The following is a 13,134-nucleotide window of genomic DNA, read 5'->3' as shown; positions in this document are numbered from 1 at the left end:
GTTATGAAAACTAAAACTTCAATTGTTTATGACATGGTGAGTACTGTAGACTGAGACTTATGGGCATCAAACCCAAGTCTATTTTGATTACACATTAAGCTCACAACGTTTAGAATGAAAGTCATGAATGAGTTATGAAGCTAGAGAATAGAAGTTCTACCTATACAAGGAACTACACTTAACTATATTTTTGAGGCAATTAATAACTTCATAAAAGAAACATAGTGTAGGGAGAATCATTGACGTTCCCAAACATAGAGAATTAGCCTCACATACCTTGGCTTTGCCCCTTTTAAGCGTTTCACAATGTTCGTCACCTCTTTCAACGGTTATCTATGGCAACATATATCAAGAGGAACCAATATTAGCACTAATGCTCATGTTTTAGTTATTTACGTATTTTATCAAATACTTGGTGGGCATAAAGCTTTATAGTCCTTATTAATGGCGTTTCTACACCAATAACCATTCTCTTTCTCTTATATAATTCTAAAATCTCAAGTTGCTATAATCAAGATCATTCTTCATCACCCATAAGATAAACAACACCCTTAATTAATAATCAACAATCAACAATCCAAACCTATACCGTTCATGCTTTTCTATCAAACCTATCAACTCATATATCATGAACTTAAAGTCTATGAACATGAATCCAATGCTATAATCATTTAGAGGGTGAAAATATTACCTTTTGACGTTCAATCCTCGTGAATTAGAGTTTTAGGGTTTCTTTTCTCAACAATGATGTCTCAATTGAATATCTAATGATTTGAAGGGTTTACCCATGTTAATAAGCTGTGGAGAATTGAAATTAAATAGATTTATCATTAGAACTTACCTTAGATGATGGACGGACCTTGGGTGAAGTTAGGTTCTTGAGAGCTTCCCTTTCTAAAGGAAGTTTTTGTGTTTTGGGGTGTGAGGGACGAGGTAGGGATTTTAAAACAACCCCTAGGTGTGCTTCCACGAAGAAGAAGGCCCAAACACGCACCTGAATATGTAGCAAGGGTATTAGCACTACCGCAAGTGTGTGTCCGCACAGGGGACCAGCTGGGCGCACACCTGGGCACGCTGACTGCGAATTTTCCAATAAAATAGGTATTACTTTTTGCAAAGAGATCCGTTCGGGCTGTGTAATATATCATTGGAAAAGTATTTCAAAGGGATACAACTGTTATGTTTTATGTTTTCCCAAAGTCTCAACATATTTTCACGAAATCCTGATAGAAGACAGACATTCTATAAACTTAGTCAATTTTATCAAATCTTCTGTATCTCACTCTCCGTATTGATTCCAAAACAACTATTTCACCCATACTCATCCCTATCAGATTTCACATGTTTAAAATATCAACTTAATACTCATTTAACGCATCCCCACCTAGTCCAAAGTTATGGGGTGTTATATGATTGACGAGATGCGCTGCGGGGTTAATTCTAGGCTGGAGGTATGGCGACTGACCCTGGAGTCTAAAGGTTTCAAGTTGAGCAGGACAAAAATGGAATACCTAGAGTGTATGTTCAGTGTTGGGATGCATGAAGCAGAATTCAACGTAAATCTTGATGCACAATTAATCCCTAAGAGAGATAGTTTCAAATATCTTGGGTCTATAATACAGAGTACAGGTGTCATGGCCCAAAACCCTAACCTGTCGTGATGACGCCTATCGTGGTACTAGGCTAGCCGACATTTTCAAAACACTTTAATATTTCATAAAAGATAAATCAAAACTTTTGCATAACAGAGTTTTCATAAAAACATGAGTTAAACTCAAATACAATGCGGAAAGATAGCCCCAAACAACGGGGTGTCACCAAGTCATGAGCAACTAGACCTCCAGTCCAAGAAGAACACAGTGTTTCCAATAGTCTGAGTCTAAATGTCAATATAGAAAAGAAAATAGGCAGGAGGGAGAACAAGGTCTGTGAACGTCGTCAACTACCTCGTAAATCTCCAGGTAATCGACCACGCACGAGCTCACTGACCTCCGAAACCAGTCACACATGGATCTACACACAAGGTGCAGGGAGTAATGTGCATACTTCCAACTCAGTAAGTAACGGAAACAAGTAAGGAACTGAGAAGCAGTGACAAGCTATGCAAGTACATTCATTTCAGTAATTTTAACAAAGAATAGACATGCTATCAAATCTGGTAGTTTAAGTCAAATCAGTTTTTATACAATTTCAAGTTCAAGTAAACCGGATATAAATCTTCCAAAAATCTCACAACAATGACATATATCAACTAAGTGCAACAACAAGTGAAAACAAGTATAGCCTCTCAGGGCAACAGTCACTCAACTCATCTCAACAGCTCAATCCCTCGGCTCTCAAGCCTCAATACTCACTCTTAATAGGTACCTGCTCTCACTGGGTATGTACAGACTCCGGAGGGGCTCCTACAGCCTAAGTGCTATAATCTGCATGGACACTCACGTGCTACAATATAAAATCAGGATTCGCATGGACAACTCTCGTGCTACAGTATCAAATCAGGATTCGCACGAGCAACTCACATGCTACAATATCAATACCTCACTCTCAGGCCCTCGGCCTCACTCAGTCATCAACCTCCCTAGTCTTTCGGGCTCTAAGAAATCATATAAATCAGCCCAAATAGAGATTATAACATGTATCAACAAATAACAAGAGGAGATGGAGGTATCATAAGCAATTAAAGTCATGATTGAGTACAAGACAGTAAATAGTAGCTAAGTCAACTAGTGTAAGTCCTCTGTGAGTCCTAACAGTGATATCATATGGCTTAAGCATGATTTCTAGCATGAATTGTAGTCAAATCACCATAAAACAGAGGGAACATGTAGTTAACAGTAAGATTTTCGACTTTACAGTCTCACGGGACGGACCAAGTCACAATTACTTCATTGCACGCCCACACACCCATCACCTAGCATGTGCGTCACCTCCAAAATAGTCACATGACACCAAAATCCGAGGTTTCATACCCTCAGGACCAGATTTATAACTGTTACTTACCTCAATCCGAGAAAATCTCTATTCCGAAATGCCTTTTCCTCTCAAATCGGTCTCCAAACGTCCCGAATCTAGCAATAAGTAGAACAATACAATCAGTATAGGTTAAAAGGATCAATTCCACAAGAAAAGTACTAAATTATAGCCAAAAATCCGAAATTGGCCCGAACCCTGCCGCCCAGGACCACGTCTCGAAATATGACAAAACTTGCAAAATCTGAAAGCCAATTTACTCACGAGTCTAACCATACTAAATTTACTCAAATCCGATAAAAAATCCCATTCAAAATCCCGAAAATCTAACTCAAGAACAGTTCATCTTCTTCCCCAATTTTTCACTCCAAATCACAAATTAGATGATAAAATCAAATATATAATCATGGGATTTAACAAAACCAACTAAGAAACACTTACCTCAATCAAATTCGCGAAGATCCCTTCAAAAATTGGCCAAATTCGTGATTTCTAGCCCAAAATATGAAAAATGGGATCAAACCCTCGATTTTGAAATTAATACCGTCTGTTCAGATTTTCTTCTTCGCGAACGCGACCATCCTCTCGCGTTCGCATAGACCAACTCAGACTGTCTCTCAGATTTACTCTTTGCGAACACGACCTATGCTTCGCGAATGCGAAGCTTCACCAGCTCAAGCTATCGCGAACACGGGCAACACCTCACGAACGTGTAGACCAATGACGTGGGGTCCCCAGTTGCCTTACTCCTCTTCGCGAACGTGACACCACTCACGCATTCGCGATGCACACACTGCCCTACCCTTCGCGTTCGTGTCCTTTCCTTCACGAACGCGTAGAACAAAATATCACCAGCACTCTTCACGAATGCGAGGCTCCTCTCGCGAACGCGTAAGAGGAAACCAGAAAAATGCAGCAACATATATTAGCTATCTCACCAAGGCCAAAAATGATCTGATAACTGCCCGAAACTCACTTGAGGCCCTCAGGACCTCAACCAAACCTACCAACATGTCCCATAACATCATACAAACTTAGTTGAATCCTCAAATCACCTCAAACAACATCAAAAATACGAATTGTGCCCGGATTCAAGCCTAATGAACTTTGAAATTTCCAAATTCTACAAATGACGTCGAAACATATCAAATCACGTCCGATTGACCTCAAAGTTTTCACACAAGTCATAAATGATACCAAGAACCTACTCCAACTTTTGGAAATCAAATCCGACCCCAATATCATAATTTCTATTGCCGGCCAAATTCGCCAAAATTCCAACTTTCGCCAATTCAAGCCTGATTCTACTACAGACCTCCAAATCATATTCCGGATGTGATCCTAAGTCCAAAATCGCCTAACGGAGCTAACAGAACTATCAAAATTTAAATCCAAGGTCGTTTACACATAAGTCAACATCCGGTCAACTTTTCCAACTTAAACTTCCAAATAAGAGACTAAGTGTCTCAATTCACTCCGAAATCACTCTGGACCCAAACCAACTAACCCGGTAAATCATAATAAAACTGTGGAACACAAAAGAAGCAGGAAATAGGGGAACGAGCTACAATTCTCAAAATGACCGACCAAGTCGTTACATCCTCCCCCTCTTAAATGAAACGTTCATCCTCGAACGGGTCTATAAACATACTTGGAGCCTCAAATAGGTGTGGGTACCTGCTCTGTATCTCCTGCTCGGTCTCCTAAGTAGCCTCATCCACGGGCTGACCTCTCCACTGCACTTTCACTGATGTTATATCCTTTGACCTCAAATTTCAAACATGCCGCCCCAAAATGGCCACCGGCTCCGTATCATAAGTCAAATCACCATCCAAATGGACCGTGCTGAAATCCAAAATATGGGACGGATCACCGATATACTTCTGAATCATAGAAACATGAAATACTGGATGCACACTCGATAGTCTGGGTGGCAAAGCAAACTCGTAGGTCACCTCCCCAATCATCCAAAGCACCTCAAACGGCCCAATAAACCGAGGGCTCAACTTTCCCTTCTTCCCAAATCTCATAACACCCTCCATGGGTGAAACCTTCAGTAGAACCTTCTCTCAAACCATGTAAGACACATCTGTCAGCATAACTCTTAAGTGTCGACTGCATTGTGCGAAGCCGCTCATTAATCAATTTCACTTTGTCCAATGCATCCTGAACCAAGTCAGTACCCAATAGCCTATTCTCTCCCAGCTCAAACCAACCACCGGAGATCTACATTGCCTCCCATATAAGACCTCATACGGAGCCATCTGAATACTCGACTGATAACTGTTGTTGTAAGCAAACTCTGCGAGCGGCAGAAATTGGTCCCATGAACCACCAAAATCAATGACACAAGCACGTAGCATGTCCATCAATATCTGAATAGTGCGCTCAGACTGCTTGTCCTTCTGTGGGTGAAATGTTGTGCTCAACTCAACTTAAGTGCCCAACTCTTGCTGCACGGCTCTCCAAAACTGCGATGTAAACTGCGTGCCTCTATCCAAAATGATGGAAACTAGAATCCCATGAAGGCGAACAATCTCTCGGATGTAAATATCAGCCAACCGCTCTAAAGAATAAGTAGTACCAACTGCAATGAAGTACGCGGACTTGGTCAGCCGATCTACAGTCACCCAAATAGCATCGAACTTCCTCAAAGTTCGTGGGAGCCCAACTACGAAATCCATGGTGATTCGTTCCCACTTCCACTCTGTGATCTCTAACCTCTGAAGCAAGCCACCCGATCTCTTATGCTCATACTTGACCTGCAGACAGTTGATACACCGAGCTACAATCAAACTATATCTTTCTTCATCCTTCTCCACCAGTAGTGTTGTTTCAAATCATGATACATCTTTGCGGCACCCAGATAGATGGAATACCACGAGTTGTGGGCCTCCTCAAGAATCAACTCCTATAGCCCATCTACATTGGGCACACATATCCGGCTCCACATCCTCAACACCCCATTATCTCCAATAGTCACATCAATGGCATCACCCTACTAAACTATGTCCTTAAGGACGAGCAAATGAGAATCATCATACTGGCGCTCTCTGATGCGCTCAAATAAGGAATACCGAGAAACCACACAAGCTAGAACCCAACTAGGCTCCAAAATATCCAATCTCACGAACAGGTTGGCCAGAGCTTGAACATCAACTACAAGAGGTCTCTCCCTAACAGGAATGAATGCAAGACTGCCCATACTTACTGTCTTCCTACTCAAGGCATCGGCCACCACGTTGGCCTTTTCCGAGTGATACAGAATAGTAATATCATAGTCCTTTAGTAGCTCCAACCATCTCTGCTGCCTCAATTGAGATCATTCTATTTGAACAAGTGATGGAGGCTACGATGATCATTAAATACCTCACAAGACACACTATAGAGATAGTGCCTCCAAATCTTCAATGGTGAACAATGGTAGACAACTCCAAATCATGGAAGGGGTAGTTCTTCTCATGGGGCTTCAACTGATCTGAGAAGCATCACAATATATTGTATAAGAACCAGAAGCTGATGGTAGAACTAGAACTGGAGTTGTGGTCAAGGCAGTCTTGCACTTCTGAAAGTTCACCTCACACTCATCCGACTAACTGAAGGGAGCACTCTTTTGGGTCAATTTGGTCAAGGGCAATGCAATAGACAAGAAGCCCTGCACGAACCAACGGTAATAACCATCCAAACCAAGAAAGCTCTGAATCTCTATAGCTGAGGATGGTCTAGGCCAACTCTGAACTGCCTCTATCTTCTTTGGGTCAACCTGAATACCCTCACTGGACACCATGTGCCCCAAGAACGCCAATGAAATGGACCAAAACTCACACTTGGAGAAGTTAGTATCAAGCTTCTCCTCCCTCAATCGGCGCAATACAACCCTCAAATGCTGGGCGTGCTCCTCCTGACTAAGAGTACACTAGGATATCATCATGAACAATAACAAATGAGTTGAGATAAGGCCGGAACACACTGTTCATCAAATGCATGAATGTTGCTGGGGCGTTGGTCAGCCCAAAATACATCATGAGGAACTCATAATGACCTTAACGGGTCCTGAAAGCTATCTTAAGTATGTTCGAGTCTCGAATCTTCAACTGTGATATCCTAATCTCAAATCAATCTTGGATAACACCTTCGCTCCCTGAAGCTAGTTAAATAGATCATCAATACGAGGCAAATGATACTTGTTTTTGATTGTGACTTTGTTCAATTGCATGTAATCAATGCACATTCTCATGGTGCCATCCTTCTTCTTAACAAATAGAACTGGCGCACCCTAAGGTAACACACTAGGCCGAATAAACCTCTTATCAAGGAGTTCCTGAAGCTTCTCCTTCAATACCTTCAACTCTACCAATTCCATACGATACGGTGAAATAGAAATGGGCTGAGTGCCCCGCACCAAATCAATACCGAAGTCAAAATCCCTGTCCGACGGCATGCCCGGTAGGCCTGCAAGAAACACATCCCGAAAATCTCACACCACTAGAATAGAATCAATAGTAGGGGTCTCTGCACTGACATCCCTCACAAAGGCCAAATAAGAAAGAAAATGCTTCCCAACCATCCGCTGGGCCTTCAAGTATGAAATCACTCTACTGGGAACATAGTCTAAAGAACCTCACCACTCAATCCTTGGCAGCCCCGGCATTGCTAACATCACGGTCTTAGTGTGACAGTCCAGAATAGCATGACATAGAGATAGCCAATCTATACCCAATATCACATCAAAATCAACCATACTAAGTAGTAACAGATCAACCTAGTCTCTAATCCCCTAATAGTCACTACACACAATCGGTATACGTGCTCCACAATAATAGTATCGCCCACCGGCATAGATACACAAATAGATGAAACTAGAGACTCACAAGGCATGTCCAGATAATGAGCAAAATATGACGACATATACGAATAGGTGGAACCAGGGTCAAATAATACAGAAGCATCTCAATGACATACTGAGATAATACTTGTAATCATTGTGTTTGAAGCAATGGCATATGGTCTGGCAGGGAGTGCATAAAAATAGGCCTAACCACCACCTGCTCGACCTTCCCCTAGGGCAACCTCTAGCTGACTAGGACCTACCCTGAGCTGCCTGAGCGGGTGGTGTAGCTTTTGGTGCTGGTATCATCGATCGAGAACTCTATTGTGGAGTACCGCCCAATAACCTAGGGCAATCACTCTTGATATGACCAAGATTCCCACACTCAAAACAACCCCTCCTCTGACGAACCTATTGCTCTTAATACCCCGAGGAACAACCCGTAGAAACCTGAGAGGACGAGGCATGGGAACTTTGCGCTAGTGCACTGAATGAAGGCTGGCCCGAGCGAACATTGTGAGAAATATGGATGACTAATGCTCCACGATTAACTGGTCGGGTCATCTGAGCATGTCTATAGGGACAACCTTTGCCGTGTTGGAACTGACCTCCAGAAGGAACACCACCAAAACTACCTGATCCCTGAGGCCTCTTGGCCTCCATCTCAACCCGCTCTTGGTGGCGAACAGACTCGATCTACCGAGCAATGTCAACCACCTCCTCAAAAGTAGAACCAGTCACCCTCTCTCTAGTCATAAGCACCCGCAACTGAAATGTAAAGCCATTAACAAATCTCCTGATCCTCTCCCTATCTGGCACAACTGCTCGAACTATCTGCACAACTCTTCTCTGTGAGACTGCTCCTCTCTACTAGACTACGGCACATACTTCTCCAAGAAAAGAACGGAGAACGGCTGCCATGTAAGTGGCACTGCACCAACTGGCCTACGCCTCTCATAAGCCTCCCACCAAGTGGAGGCAGCTCCAGTGAACTGAAAAGTAGTGAACGAGACCCCACTGGTCTCCAAAATATCTGTTGTACGGGGATCCTCTGACATCTATCAAGAAAACCTGGGCATCCTCTCCCTGTACACCGCTGAAAGATGGAGGCTGGAGCCTCCAAACCTCTTTAATCTATGCTGCTCATCATTAGGCATGACAGGAACTACATAGTCTAGAGCAACTGCAACCGGCTGGGTTGGTGGTACCCCCGGTTTCTGAAGTCCCTGCATCACCCGTTCTAGTGTGCGGGCGACGGGAGTCTGAGCACCTCCCCCAGCCTGAGAAGTGGCTGTTGTGGCTGAAATAGAGATCGTCTGAGCAAGTCTAGTGCACACGGTCAAGATCTGAGTGAAGGCCTCCTGAAAGCCTGGAATAACAATGGGCACAACTGATGCCTAGGCTGGTTCTATTGGCGCATCCACAACTAGGAACTGATCCTGAACTGGGCAACGGGTAGATCTGTAAGTGTTGCCCTAGCTGCTGTGCGAGCTGTACCCCTGCCCCTACCACGACCTCTACCGCAATCTCGGCCTCTTGTGGCCCCGACTAGTGGCACTGGTGGCTGTCCGTCCTGCCCAGTAGAACGTGTCCTCACCATCGGTGAGAGAATAGAATAACAAAAGTTTAGTTACCAAAATCAACAGGTTCGCATGATAAGAATTCAAGAATGTGAAGTTTCCTAAGGGTTCTCCAGCCTCTTGAAGATAAGTACAAACGTCTTTGTACCAATCCACAAGATTCTACTAAACCTGCTAATGACTCGTGAGACGTATGTAACATAGGCTCTGATACCAACTTGTCAGAACCCAAAATCCTAACCTATCGTGATGGTGCCTATCGTGGTACTAGGCAAGTCGATAGTTTTAAAACACTTCGATATTTGATAAAAGATAAATCAAAACTCGTGCATAACAGAGTTTTCATAAAAACATGAGTTAAACTCAAATACAATGCGAAAAGATAGCCCCAAACATCAGGGTGTCACCAAGTCATAAGCAACTAGACCTCCAGTCCAAGAAAAGTTTACAATAGTCTGAGTCTAAATGTTAATACAGAAAAGAAAATAGCCAGGACGGAGAACTAGGTCTACGAACACCGACAGCTACCTCGTAAATCTTCGGGTAATCGACCACGCACGAGCTCACTAACCTCCGAAACCGGTCAAACCTGGATCTACACACATGGTGCAGGGAGTAACGTTAGTACTTCCAACACAGTAAGTAACATAAACAAATAAGGAACTGAGAATGCAGTCACGAGCTATACAAGTACAATTCATTTCAGTAATTTCAGCAAAAAATAGACATGCTAACAAATACGGTAGTTTAAGTCAAATTAGTTTTTATACAATTTCAAGTTCAAGCAAACCAGATATAAATTATCCAGAAATCTCACAACAATGACATATCTCAACTAAGTGCAACAACAAGTGAAAACAAGTATAGCCTCTCAGGGCAACAGTCATTCAACTCATCTCAACAGCTCAATCCCTCGGCTCTCAACCCTCAATACTCACTCTCAATAGGTACCTGCACTCACTAGAAATGTACAAACTCCGGAGGGGCTCCTACAACCCAAGCGTTATAATCTACACGGACACTCATATGCTACAGTATCAAATCAAGATTTGCACAAACAACTCGCGTGCTACAATATCACTACCTCACTTCCAGGCACTCGGCCTCACTTTGTCATCAACCTCCCTAGTTTATCGAGCTCTCAGAAATCATATAAATCAGCCCAAACATAGATAATAACATGTATCAATAAGTAACAAGAAGAGATAGAGGTATCATAAGCAATTAAAGTCATGACTAAGTACAACACGAAGCTTTACCAGCTCAAGCCATTATGAACGTGGCCAACAACTCGCGAACGCGTAGACCAAAGGTCTGGGGTCTCCAGTTGCCCCACTCCTCTTCACGAACGCGATACCACTCACGTGTTTGCGATGAACACACTGCCCCACCATTCGCGTACGCGTCTTCTCCATCGTGAATGCGTAGAACAAAATCTCACCAGCTCAGAAACACTCTTCGCAAACGCGAGGCTCCTCTCGCGAACGCGTAAGAGGAAACCAGAAAAATGCAGGAGCAGCTATCAACTATCTCACCAAGGCCAAATATCATCCGCTAACAACCCGAAACTCACTCGACGACCACGTGACCTCAACCAAACCTACCAACACATCCTATAACATCATACGAACTTAGTCGAATCATCAAATCACCTCAAAAAATATAAAAAATACGAATTAGACCCGGATTCAAGCCTAATGAACTTTGAAATTTCCAAATTCTACAAACGACGCCGAAACCTATCAAATCACGCCCGATTGACCTCAAATTTTGTACACAAGTCATAAATGACACCACAAACCTACTACAACTTTACAAAATCAAATCCGACCCCTATATCAAAATTTCTGCTACCGCTCAAATTTGCCAAAATTCCAACTTTCACCAATTCAAGCCTGATTCTACTATGAACCTCCAAATCATATTTCGAACGCGCTCCTAAGTCTACAATTACCTAATGGAGCTAACAGAATTATCAAAATTCAATATGAGGTCATTTACACATAAGTCAATAGCCGGTCAACTTTTCCAACTTAAACTTCTAATTAAGAGACTAAGTGTCTCAATTCACTCTGAAACCACTCTGGACCCGAACCTACTAACTCAGTAAGTCATAATATAGCTGTGGAACACAAAAAAGCAGGAAATGAGGGAACAAGGCTACAACTCTCAAAATGACCAGCCAGATCATTACAAAAGGGGAGATTGACGAGTATGTCGCACATCATATAGGAGCCGGGTGGTTGAAATTGAGGCTCGCTTCTGCTATTTTGTGTGACAGGAATATGCCACCTAGACTTAAGGGCAAGTTCTAAAATTCGGTAGTTAGATCATCCATGTTGTATTTAGCCGAGTGTTGGACAGTCAAGAAATCTCATGCCTAGAAGATGAAAGTAGCAGAAATGAGGATGTTGAGATGGATATGTGGGAATACCAGAAAAGACAAGATTAGAAAAGAATTTATTAGGGGCAAAGGGGGTGTGGCTCCTGTGGAAGATGAGTTATGGGAATCGAGGTTGATATGATTCGATCATGTGAAGAGGAGAGACTCTGATGCCCTGGTTAGGAGGTGTGAGAGGTTGTCCATGGCGAGTCAGATGAGCGGTAGATAGATGCCTAAGAAGAACTGGGTGAGGTGATTAGATAGGATATGGCTCTGCTCCAGCTTACAGAGGACATAAAACCCTCGATAGAAAGGTGTGGAGGTCGAGAATTAGGATGGTCGGTTGATAGATAGTCTAGAGTTTCGCCTTGTCTTACCAGTAGTAGTAGTAGTACTAGTTGAGTATTTTCCTATTTCTAGTCCCTTATTTTTATACAGTGTGTTATTATCGTATCCCTGGATCTTTGTTATTACTCGTTGTATTATTTGCTTCCATTGTCTTATTACCTTATTGTTGTTATTGTTTCTCTATTGCTTCATTTTTACTATTCTTGAGCCGGGGGTCTTTCAGAAACAACCTCTCTACCTTCATAAGGTAGGGTTAAGGTCTACATACACACTACCCTCCCCGGACCCCACTTGTGGGATTTCATTGTATTTATTGTAGTAGTAGTAGTTGTTGTTGTTGTTATTGTTGTTGTTGTTTTTATATAGGGGTAAAGGAAGGGGAAACAGGGATGGAATTACAAGGTGGAGAATGAAACCTTTAACGAGGTTATAGAGAATTTTTGTTTTTATAGAAAAGAAAGACACAATTTTTCCTAAAAGCAAATAGAGAAGAAATCCCTAAAGCCCTTCCAAAACTCAGAAAACATGACATCACTATAAGAGTGGAGTTGAGAATGTGTGCTCAAGCCAATTGATAGAATTGTTATATGACACACTTAAAACCCCAGTTGGGTAGGGAATGAACTAGCGCAATTATGATTTAAGCTCGACCACTTGGGTCGATCTTAGGCAGATAACCCTCTCAAGTGCAATGAAGGTCACCAGCCTAGGTTATGTGCTTTTATCTCCTCCACTAAACGATGTGTGACAAAGTAATTTAATCTTCATAACATTGTCACTTCAGTTGTTCCGAGACTTTCTGCAATTACTACGTTATTTGACCTTTTCACAAACATTATTCCAGACTGCATATTATGCATCTTCCTTGTGAATCTTTTAGTTGTATTAAACGAAGAAATTAATAACAAAATCATGAAGGGTAATATTTCTTTATATTGAATCTTTCCATAGTCATTTTCGGGTTGTCCTTATTCTGTTTCTGAACAACAAATGTACCAAGAGCTCATCTTTATTCCAAGAAA

The sequence above is a fragment of the Nicotiana sylvestris genome, chromosome 5 (assembly GCF_000393655.2).
Source record: "Nicotiana sylvestris chromosome 5, ASM39365v2, whole genome shotgun sequence".
Classification (NCBI taxonomy): domain Eukaryota; kingdom Viridiplantae; phylum Streptophyta; class Magnoliopsida; order Solanales; family Solanaceae; genus Nicotiana; species Nicotiana sylvestris.
The sequence above is the reverse complement of the archived record's forward strand: the minus strand, read 5'-3'. Positions refer to the sequence as shown.